At 52.6% G+C, this 11,043-nt stretch overlaps 1 long non-coding RNA gene across 1 annotated transcript; it reads right to left on the minus strand.

Moving 5' to 3' along the window:
• Window positions 1-2,627: 2,627 nt before the first annotated feature.
• Window positions 2,628-9,995, minus strand: LOC102245776. The gene is made up of 3 exons (XR_314385.2): window positions 9,926-9,995; window positions 4,851-4,968; window positions 2,628-3,070 (listed from the first exon to the last, which is right to left on the minus strand). It is a non-coding gene; the product is annotated as an uncharacterized LOC102245776 (long non-coding RNA).
• Window positions 9,996-11,043: the final 1,048 nt, after the last annotated feature.

Raw genomic sequence — 11,043 nt, forward strand, 5'->3', positions numbered from 1 at the left:
CCCCCACCCCAAATTACTGATAGTAACAATTTGGACAGTTATTAACAAAGACAAGGAATGGGCCATGTGAACTCAGGCAAGTAATGAAAAGTGAGCGTGAGAGAAAAGAGTGTTAAATGGGAAAATGGATGCATCACTGAGGCCGTTTCAATTAGCTGGTGGCTACTCCCTCCTCCACTTGGATGTGTGTGGGGTTTGGGGCTGCAAAGAAAGTGGGGAAAGGCTTACCATTCAGGAAGGACAGGCTGAGATTTCTGCTCTGTATTTTCTTTAAGACGACGGCCTGAAAATGAGCCCCCTCAGGGAAGACGGATTCATGGGTTTGGATGTACAAATGCCACTTGTGCCCTCAAACCACACAGGTGCGCTTCTCTGTGACCGCTCCCTCTCTCCGTTCAGATCATACACCACTGTTGATTGTGTCTTTCTGTTTTGTTTTGTTTTAAATCCTCACCTGAGGATATTTTTCCATTGATTTTTAGAGAGTGGAAGGGAGGGGCAGAGACAGAGAGAGAAACATCGATGTGAGAGAGACACATCACATTGACTGACTGCCTCCTGCATGCACTCCGACCAGGGCTGGGGATTGAGCCTGAAACTGAGGTGCATGCCCTTGACCAGGAATCAAACCCGAGACCTCACATTGACTGATTGCCTCCTGCATGCACTCCAACCAGGATCGGGGATTAAGCCTGCAACTGAGGTGCATGCCCTTGACCGGGAATCAAACCCGGGACCCTTCAGTCCACGGGCCGACGCTCTATCCACTGTCCCAAACCGGCCAGGCCATTGTGTCTTTCTGGATGTCAGCATGTCTGACTTGGATTTTAAGCTTCCAGCCCGGTGAGTCTTAGGTGTTTGAGGTCGTAGACTCGCTTGAAAGTTTCCTAAAGTCAGCCATCCCTGAGGAATGCGCATGGGCACCGCCACGCAGACGTTGGCAATGCCGTGAGAGGGATGGGTCTCCTGGCATCCATCCAGCACTTCAAGCAGACAGTCATTATCTTACGGGAAAGGGGCCATGCAGATGTGTGGTTGTTGGGCCAACGGGGGCTGGGAGTCATTTGATTTTCTTGTGAATGGCTTTCACCTTGTTCTGCAACTACATTCCTACCTTAAACGCAATGGTGTTTCTCAGGTGATGGGTTCAGACTCTTACGGCACTAAGAGCACCGTCATCAACCTTCCGAAGGACAGGGGACGATGCAGGTGAATGACACAACTGGGCAGTAGATGAACTGAGCGAGGAGGCGAGGACCCACAGCGTGTGGGGACCAAATCTTTTTATTGTCAGGGACCACCTCCCCTCTGTTCCCCCAAATGAGCAGGCAGTTGCCACGATACCGACGCATTGAATAACATATCACATCTTTTTCTGACTTAAACCTCACTGACATCATTCGCTAAATTCTGATATTCACTCGAGATGGTTCCTGGATCTTATTCTGATTGAAGCGACACCAGCCCCAGACTGATAGGATACCTTCATACGAGATTCTCATGGCTGGTAGGGGACAGTTCCCTTCCTACTCTTCTTTTCCAGACATTTTTTTTTTTATTCTTCGTATGCATTTATTCTTTCTCATCATCTTTAGGATGCTTTTATGAAAATTTAATTCTGATTCATGTATAGTCTAACTTGGGGAGAATGTAATTATTAGTGTAATTAAGTCCTCTTTCTGCATTCCTGGGGGGAAAGCAGTGTTGGGGTTTTGGGGTTTTGTTTTTCAAAATCACACACCTTGGATGTTTCTTTAAACACACAAAAGAAAGACCTTCGTCATGGCAGACACTGTTGACACAGACGCGCACCCGTCTGAAATTCCTCCTTTTTCCCACGTCTTCATGCAGCAAGTCATGCAGAAGAACTGGCCGCTGCCCACTAGAGAAATCAGTGAAGGAAAATGAAGTTTTATTTAGGGAAGAAAACTTTAACTACTAAGAAGCTCTGGAAAGAGATTCCGCGTTCGCCGACAGCTACCTGGGCGGTACTTTCCTCCTGGGACGTGGCCCCCTGGCCCTCACCCTTCCTGCTTGCCATGCTCCGAAGAGCAAATGTTTGGTATTTAGGAGTCATTTTTTCTTTTTCCTTCTTTTCACTTGAAAAGACACACATCAATGATTTTACCATTGCTTTGAAAACTAATCTTCTAAGGCTAGAGAAAAAATAGTTCTAAGAGAAACCCAAATTAAATTGCACCTTTTTTTTTTTTTAGATTTTATTATTTCTGTTGTTACTTAAGAATGGTGAGAAAATGTTACTGCATCCTGGAAAAGGGACACAGCACTTCTCCCACAAACTATCAAAAGTGGTTCATGGATTTAAATTCGCACACGATGCTTTCATCGCCGGGCAGAGTGCGGAGGGTGGCTTTGAGTTGGGAAAGCCCAGGGGAATCCCTCTAAGACATAGATAGAGATGGTATGTGTGCTATCTCTATGACCGACAGTCAAAATCTATTAGTCGTATTGGGTAGAATGTTATTGGGGGTAAAAACTATTGAGATGACAACTTTCCCTTTTAAAATCCATGTTTCATCGTTATTTTAGATAGATCAACTTAAGTCGCAAAATCCTTCCGCCAGAGTAACTGGTCTCTTTCATTTAGGATCCAATCAAATGCTAACGGCTCTTAAAACGAATTTTATTCATTTGGTTTCAGAAATGTACAGAAATGTGCAGTCTCGGTCCGACCATAATAAAAGCCCGTACGTTTTTATGTGACTTTTTACATACGAACATGAGGACAGATGGTTCTTGGTTCTCCCCTGTCATTCCCGGCCCTGCAATGGGGGTTTCTGTCCCCGCTGTTGCTCTGGGTCAGGGGTGTCTGTGTGTGACGTCTTCAAATGACTGTGTCGGTCTAATCCTGATGCCTGATGCAGTGTTTCCTTGAGACGGTCCCCTGTTGTTTCCATCCACCCTGAAGCACCCGATGAGAGAGCACAGGAAGGAATTGTATGTAGACATCTGGCAACCACAGCGATGCATTCCCAACCCAAGGAACAAACTGAGCGGACCCGGTGAGGCGTTCTCGCGGAGAGCTGGCTGGGTTAGCATATCAGGCTTCCTGGAATGCGACCACAGAAGAAAGAAGAGATTTCCTCCATGGATTCTACCTCAGAGAGTTTTTAAAATATATTTCTATTGATTTCAAAGAGGAAGGGAGAGGGAGAGAGATAGAAACATCAATGATGAGAATGATGGATCGTCTGCCTCCTGCACGCCCCCTACTGGGGATCGAGCCCGTAACCTGGGCATGTGCCCTGACCGGGAATCAAACACATGGCCTCTTGGTTCATGGGTTGACGTTCAACCACTGAGCCACACTGGCCAGGCTTACGTCAGATATTTTTGATAAAAATATGGGAGAAAGGGACCCCCTGCATGATGTTTCTCTGATGTTGACAGGTATCACTGGTTCTGCGAGAGGAATAGCCAGGCCAGTAGGAACCAGTGGCTGACTTTGTTGTGGACATTCTCTGTTCGTGGAAACACAGCCTCCGTTTGTTGTACCTGGTGGCTGCTCCCCGCTCTCATTGTGCTGTGGACTCGTTAACAAGTGTGTGGAGGTTGCACATTATAATTTTAAAGGAGTTAATTGAACACTAATCCAGTGCTCGGCACAAAAATGATTTGAGCCATCCCAGGGAGAGCCGAAAATCCCCCGCTGCCCGGGCCCCGGTAAATCCTGCCCCGTGAAACAGAAAATGAATATTCAATTATATTTTTTTTCCCATTTGGGTCTCTTGACGTTCTTATTGATTCACTGTATTTTCCCAACAATTTTCTGACAGGTTTCCCAATGTGGATTCTGTAAATTCTTTGATATTCATCGTGCGATTGCCTTTGAAAATAACAGCCGGGGCCAACTTTGGGCGAGGGCTTAGCGCGCGCGGCCCCGAGCCCCACGCACCCCGGGAGCCGGCATCTCGGTTGCGTTTTACTGAATTAGCCTGTGATCCTCGGCTCTGGGGCAGAGCCGCGCCTCAGGAGGAAAGGGGGGTCGGGGGGCTTGAAACCTGTGTCATGTCTGTGAACCAGGTTACCGCGCTGGGGACGCGGGGGGCCCAGGGAAGTGGGGAATAGCTGGACCTGAAGGTGGTGCCAGTAAAAAAATGACAAAGTCCGACAAGAAGGCAGCCCCCTCCCACCCGCTTTTGTAAAGGGAATGGTCGTTGGCCCTGGCTGGTGTGACTCAATGGATAGAGCGTCGGCCTGCAGACTGAAGGGTTCGGGGATTGATTCTGGTCAAGGGCACATGCCCGGGTTGCGGGCTCCATCCCCAGGCGGGGGTGTGCAGGAGGCAGCTGATCCATGATTCTCTCTCATCAGGGATGTTTCTATCTCTCTCTCCCTCTCCCTTCCTCTCTGAAATCAATAAAAAATATATTTAAATAAACAAACACAAGGGAAAGGCGCTGGGTGGCCACTCCCGGGACCCCCCGTGTGGATGGCAGCCTCGGGGAGAGAAACCACTGGCCGCTCTGAATCTGGGATGGGAGCCTTTCCCCTCCTCGCAAGGCTGGTGCCCGCCCCCCTGCCCCCGTCCGCGGAGGCTCCCACGGGCGCCGGGGAATTTCACCTGGAGTCAGAAAGAGGGGGACAAGGGGGTGAACAGACAAATAGCTGTAACGTGAGTCGACTTCTTTCCTTTAAAAAATTGTTTCAAACCCCTGGGCTACTGGCTTGGTGATTTCACAGGCGTCCATGTGCTGACTTAGAACATCCGTGGGGGGTCAGCCATGCCCTGCCTGTCCCTGCTGATTGGGTTCCCATCACCCTAATTACCCCCACAGGTGGGCCATCGCCGTGTTTACATTAATCAGATCCGCAAGGGTCACACTCACCGCGCAGCAGGGCGCTGGCCGGGCCTGGTTCAGTTCCCTGGGGCTGGGAGCCCAGACCCCACCGCATGGCACCGCGAGTCCCCAGTATCTCCCACCTCAGCTGCAGGGCCGGGCTGAGCTAAGGAATCAATGGAAAGTTCCAGAAATTAGATAATTAGGTTTTCAGATCTAAGAGGGAAAGTGTGTGTATGTGTGTGTGTGTGTGTGTAAGAGAGAGAGAGAGGAGAGAGAAAGAGAAAGTGAGAGAGAGGAAGAGAGAGAGAGAGGGTTAGGTTTTGCTATTGGTTTGTTGTTTTTTCTAATTTATTTTGTCTTTTGCAGTTTACTTGAGGCTTTAATGTAAATGTAATTAGAAGGGATGCCAACAGCCTCCAGTGATCCACAAGGGAGATAGATAGTAGATAGATAGATAGATAGATAGATAGATGATATAGATAGCAGATAGATAGATAGAGGATATAGATAGCAGATAGATAGATAGGTAGCTAGACAGAATCAATGGCTAAAGTTGCCAACCCTTCACTTAATCTGCATGCTTCCCATTCCTTATCAAAAAGGGGGGTAAGTAGTAGTTCCCCCCACCAAGCTTGCTGCGGGGCTTAGTGAGATAACATGCATGAGGTGCGCACAGCAGCCTGGCCGGTAGCAGGTGGTCACAGAGTTATGCGTTTTCATCGGAAGTCCTTGCAAACAGGGACTCTGAGTCCATGAAACTTAGTTTGTAGTCCCGTCTCTACTAGTGAATAACAGTGATGTTAAACAAGTTACTCAATCTCTCTCAGCCTCAGTTTACTCATCCAGACAATAGGGATAACCGTGCCTCGCAATGAAGGTTGGATGCAAAGTGCTTGGCACATAGTTAGCCCTCACAGGTGTTAGTGGGTGTTTCCTCATCTTTAGAAGACTTAGTCCTGAGCGGGTGGAAGGTGTGGAAGTCGCTCCCTTCTTCTCGAGGTGGCACTGGCTTCTTCCTTATTAAACAGCGACTCTGTCTTCCCCAGCAGGTCACTCCTGGGTTCTTGGTTAGGACGAGACGTAGCTAATGGAGTCCAGGGAGCACGTTCTCCACCCTCACAAAGGGGTTTGCAACCGGTAGCATGGACCTGGGGCGGGTGGGTGGGGGGGGGGGTGTTCCAAAGATGACGAGAGCGACAGGAACGTGTTTCCATGGAAATAATCCCCATAGCATTTCAGAGCAAGGCCCTTGAATCGGCCCCAGTCAAGAAATGAACAAGGTACTTTTAAAGAGAACTCACCCACCCATCTCGGGGAGTCACAGCCCTGCCCTTGCTGTGAAGGAGGGCGGGCTGCTGGGGTAAAGGCAGATGCTGCGGAGAGGGAAGACTCCAGGCCACAGGTTTCAGGCAGCCTGGGCCCCAGCAGCCCGGCTCCAGGCCCACACTCACCTTGTGCCCAATGACCTCCCTGCAGGAGCAACTCTAAGATTTAAAAAATGTCCAGAGATGGAAGAAGGAAGGGAGGAAGGAAGGAATGGAGGAGGGAGGGAAAGGAAGAAACGCACTCTTCTCTCCGCTGGCCCTGCCCGCTCTTCCTTTACGTCCGTGAGAGAAATGCGAACTCCAGGCCTGAAATGAGCGATTGCCCCGACAGGCAGGATTTTGGCATGTTTTGCCAGATCATTCTATCATTCTTTTTCTCTTGCTGTCACTTGTTCCGGGCTTTCTGGCCACGCGTGGTGAGCACGGGAGATGCTCTCTGAGCTGCGCTGCTCGCCTGGGGCCTTGGACCTCATGGAGAAAGGTCCGGAGCCTTTGGACTGTTCCTTGTTGCTTCTGTGGCCCAACGAGAGCCCTCGGGAACCGATGCTGCTCTCAGGACGGGCGTCTGGGAGGGGCCTGGCGTGGACACAGTCCCTGTCACACCCGGAGCCCCCTTGGCCACTTGCAACGAGTTACAGTGTTTCCTTTCCGGCCCGCAGCTGAAGCCGAGTTTCCCGGGCACCTTCTGCTCCCCGTCCCCGTGTGAGCTTCGGCACTAGTGATGGCGCTGGCGCTGGTGGCCAGCCTGCTTGGGGGGGGGGGGCACAGCCGGCTCCAGCACTGCACTGGCCCCCAGGGTGCAGACAGGAGGCAGGTGCAATCCTGCTGCTGCTTCCAGTGGGAGCCTAAAGCACAGACACTGTGGACAGGGTACATGCTCACGGGTGGTGAGAAGCCTAGAGTTGTAGAACCAAAATGGGGCTGAGGGAGTAGGAGGACTCAAGCCCTCGGATTAAAAACAAGGAAAGCGAGGCTCACATGCCATGAGGGGTGTGGCTGAGCCACCTCTTCCCAGCCCCGCCCCCCTGGCTGCCCTGAGGGTTTCCGTGACACAGAGTAACTCTCTTGCTGTGAATGGGGAACGGTCTCAAGACGCATCACTAGCCCGGCCAGCGTGGCTCAGTGGTGGCTCATCGACCTATGAACCAGGAGGTCACGGTTTGATTCCCGGTCAGGGCACAGGCCTGGGTTGCAGGCTCCATCCCCAGTGTGGGGCGTGCAGGAGGCAGCCGATCCATGATTCTCTCTCATCATTGATCTCTCTCTCTCCCTTCATCTCTGAGATAAATAAAAATATATTTAAACATATATACATATATTTTTTTTAAAAATGCATCACTAATGTAAGTCTATGGGAAATACGAGAATATTTTAAGATTACCTGCTTAGTGTTTCCGTCCAGATAGACAGTACCTGTCGACTGAAGGCTTTCGGACGTGCGCTTTAATATAGAGACAGGAGCAGTTGACATCCTGTCTGCCTGTCTGTGCGTGGGGACTTTTGTGTTTGAGGTCACTTGGTAGAACCAACTCCTATGAACCATAGTTGTAGAAAGAAAGAGAAAAAGGCCGGCTCTCCACCAAGGAGAGGGTTGCTATGTAAAGATTCACCTGGGCAGGAAACTTTGCAAATGATGAACTCGCGGCGTTTCCACGCGAGGGGCATTGTGCACCCTGGTGCAGCCTGAGCACGCGCGGTCGCGGAGATGGGTCTGGCAGGAACTGGCTTCATGGCTTCGTACCTCTGGCCCCACTCGGCTCTCTCGGGGAAGGCCAGGCAGCCTGGTTGGTTAAGGGACCCAAACTGAGTTTCTAGACCTGGTTCTGGTCTGTCTCTGACACTGTCCCTTTGCCTCTGTTGATCTTAGTTTCCTGCCTAGAGATCGGCTCAGGGGAGTCGCCAGTAGGTGGCCAGATTCGGTGAGAACACAGACAAAAGCTGGCATCTAGTTAAACGTGAGTCTCAGATGAACAATGCATGTCTTTCCGTACGTCCCATGCAATGTTTCACACATCCGCAGACGAAAAAATGCACTGTCTTTCTGAAATCCAAATTCAGCTAGGATTCCTGTATTTTATCTGGCAACTCTAGGCTCTAAAAACCCTTTAGACATGGAATTTGAACTCCATAATGAATGAATCTGATTTTGTTGCTGCAAAAGAGTGTGTATGCTCAGGAGAGAGAGAGAGAGAGAGAGAGAGAGAGACCCTCTAAAACACCAGCACATTTTCTGTCTGCAGAAGGACAGCTCACTGCGTCTAGAGAAACCCTGTTAGAGAACGCTCCTCGGGGTGAGAGGCGGCTCTGAGAAACAGCAGCTTCCCTGGGTCCCAGGACCTCTGGGGCCACGCTGAGCCCAGACCTCCTGGGCCCCGGTCGCTCTCCACCCCACACGCCTGACTTGCAGGCAGCGTGGCCCGGACGCCCAGGGAGAGCCGTGAGGGAAGCCCCTCTCTGGTCCTCTCTGTGCACAGCGGCCATCCCCGTGGTCACCGCTCCTGCCATCAGGCTCGAGGACCGAGGCTCCCGGCAGACCACGATGCAGTGGGAGCCAGCAAGGGTCCTGGGCTTCCCGGGTGGCGTGCAGAGGCCCCCACTGCGCCCGCGTGTCTGGGACAGGGTGGGTTGGGGCAGCGCCCAGGTGTGAGATGGAAGCCACAGGTAGCTGAGGCCCATGCCTGGAGGGGTAGATAGTGTCCGCCCAGCCTTCGCGGTCACTGCAGACAGTGCGCGCCAGTGTTGCAGCGAGCGCCTCCCTAAGGGCGATGAGCCCCTCTTTGGTCCATTTAGTTTGGGCTTTTGCTATTTTTCAAAGACGAGCTGCCTGCAGCCTGGGGTCCCATTGGAGGCCGAGGGGTGCTGATTGCATTTCCACAGCCCTCCATCCTGCCCTCCAGGGGGGCCGCTCCCCCACTGGTTCCTGTAAGCGATGGGCAGACAGAGCCCCAGTGTCTCTCAAAGCACCGCCCCCCACACACTCACACATTCACATCCACACACTCACACACACACACACTCACACATCCACACACTTACACACACATTCACACACACACATCTACACACTCACACACACACATCTACACACATGCATTCACACACACATCCACACACACACACATCCACACACTCACACACACACACATTCACACACACACATCCACACACATTCACACACATCCACACATCCACACACTCACACACACATTCACACACACACATCCACACACTCACACACACATTCACACACACACATCCACACACTCATACATTCACACACACATTCACACACTTACACACACATTCACACACACAAATCCACACACTCAACACACACACAGACTCACAGCCGGGCAGCCAGGAGAGGAATTACCCTGGACACCCAGCGGCTTCCCTGACTCCCTCCTGGCCCGTAAGGAAGCCACGGGGAGGGGTGAACACCGTGGTTGGGAGACAGCGCTGCACAGACAGAAAGGCAGGAGGGAAACACAAGGCTCTCCATGCCCATTCGCTCCCGCCCTTCATGCTGACACACACAGAGACTCACAGCCGGGCAGCCAGGAGAGGAATTACCCTGGACACCCAGCGGCTTCCCTGACTCCCTCCTGGCCTGTAAGGAAGCCACGGGGAGGGGTGAACACCGTGGTTGGGAGACAGCGCTGCACAGACAGAAAGGCAGGAGGGAAACACAAGGCTCTCCATGCCCATTCGCTCCCGCCCTTCATGCTGAAAACCCTGCCTGGGCAGGCGTCCGGGACGGAGCAGAGGTGCCCTCTCCCTCCCTGCCCTGCTCACCCGGCCTTTGGAAACGGTTTGGCTGCGCTGCTGCTTCTCCCCGGGACGGTCTCCCTCTCTTTCCCTTTAGCTCCGTCAGAACTGCCCACCACAGGGAGCCCTGGGGACAGAGGTCAGGCACCAGGGCTGGTGGATTTCGGGGCCACACCCTGGCTGCGAGGACTGTTGGGGCGGCCGGGGCGGCCGGCAGGTGGCGCTGTGCCGCATGGTATGGGCCCTGGAGCAGAGGGGGAGCGGAGCGAGGAGACTGACTCTGAGCAAAGTTTCAACTCAGAGCCGTTCCTGGACCGACACAAATGTTTGTGGGATGAAGTAGTGATTTCCTTTAGTCCGCGTGTCTCATTGGCTGCATTGGCAGGCACTAGACGCTAATGGATGCCACGCGTGGCTTCTCCCGGGTGGCGCGGGGTTCCCAGCACACTCACACCCATCCTCACGCTCCGGGCCCCCGCACAGGTGTGTCTTTCCTACAAAGTCACGCACTCACTTCCTTACTCTGAGCTAGCGAGGAAGACAGAGGAGAGCGGGGAAATGTAAGTAAACAGCATCAGGGCTGCTGCTTCCCCAATAAACACCAGGAAGTGGGGGTTTCTTTGAACAGGATGAGAAATACAGCATGAGAGTGAGAGGCTGGGGCGGAGAAAGGGCCGCGGGAGGCTGGGGGAGAAGGGTTTGCATTCTGTGGCTGCTGGCAAGGCTGTGTGCAGGGATCCTCCATACACCACATGGCGGACGCTCAGGAGAGGAGCGGGGACCCGGGCTGTTGGTCTCGGGGGCACAGCTGGAAAGCCGTGGGTTCCCCAGAAGCTGGTCCATCAGCACGGGGCTAACCATAGAACGGCAGGGGCACTGCTCCGGTGCCAGGGCCCATCGTCTGGCTCCGTGTGCACTATTGTTGCCATAAAATCTGTCCTCTCGGGGTGAGCCAGGCAAGCCTGGTGTATCCCCTGCCGGACGCATGCAGCCTGTGTGGGATAATGGATGTAACATGATGGAGAACAGCGGGGCTGAGATGGCCCGGCGCGGATAAATATAACTAATGGTCATCGCCTGGCACCGGCAGAAACCCGCCAGCGCTGCAGACGAGGCGGAGACGGGGAGGGAGGGGCTCGGGGGCT

The sequence above is a fragment of the Myotis brandtii genome, unplaced genomic scaffold, assembly GCF_000412655.1.
Source record: "Myotis brandtii unplaced genomic scaffold, ASM41265v1 scaffold633, whole genome shotgun sequence".
In the NCBI taxonomy this organism is placed as follows: domain Eukaryota; kingdom Metazoa; phylum Chordata; class Mammalia; order Chiroptera; family Vespertilionidae; genus Myotis; species Myotis brandtii.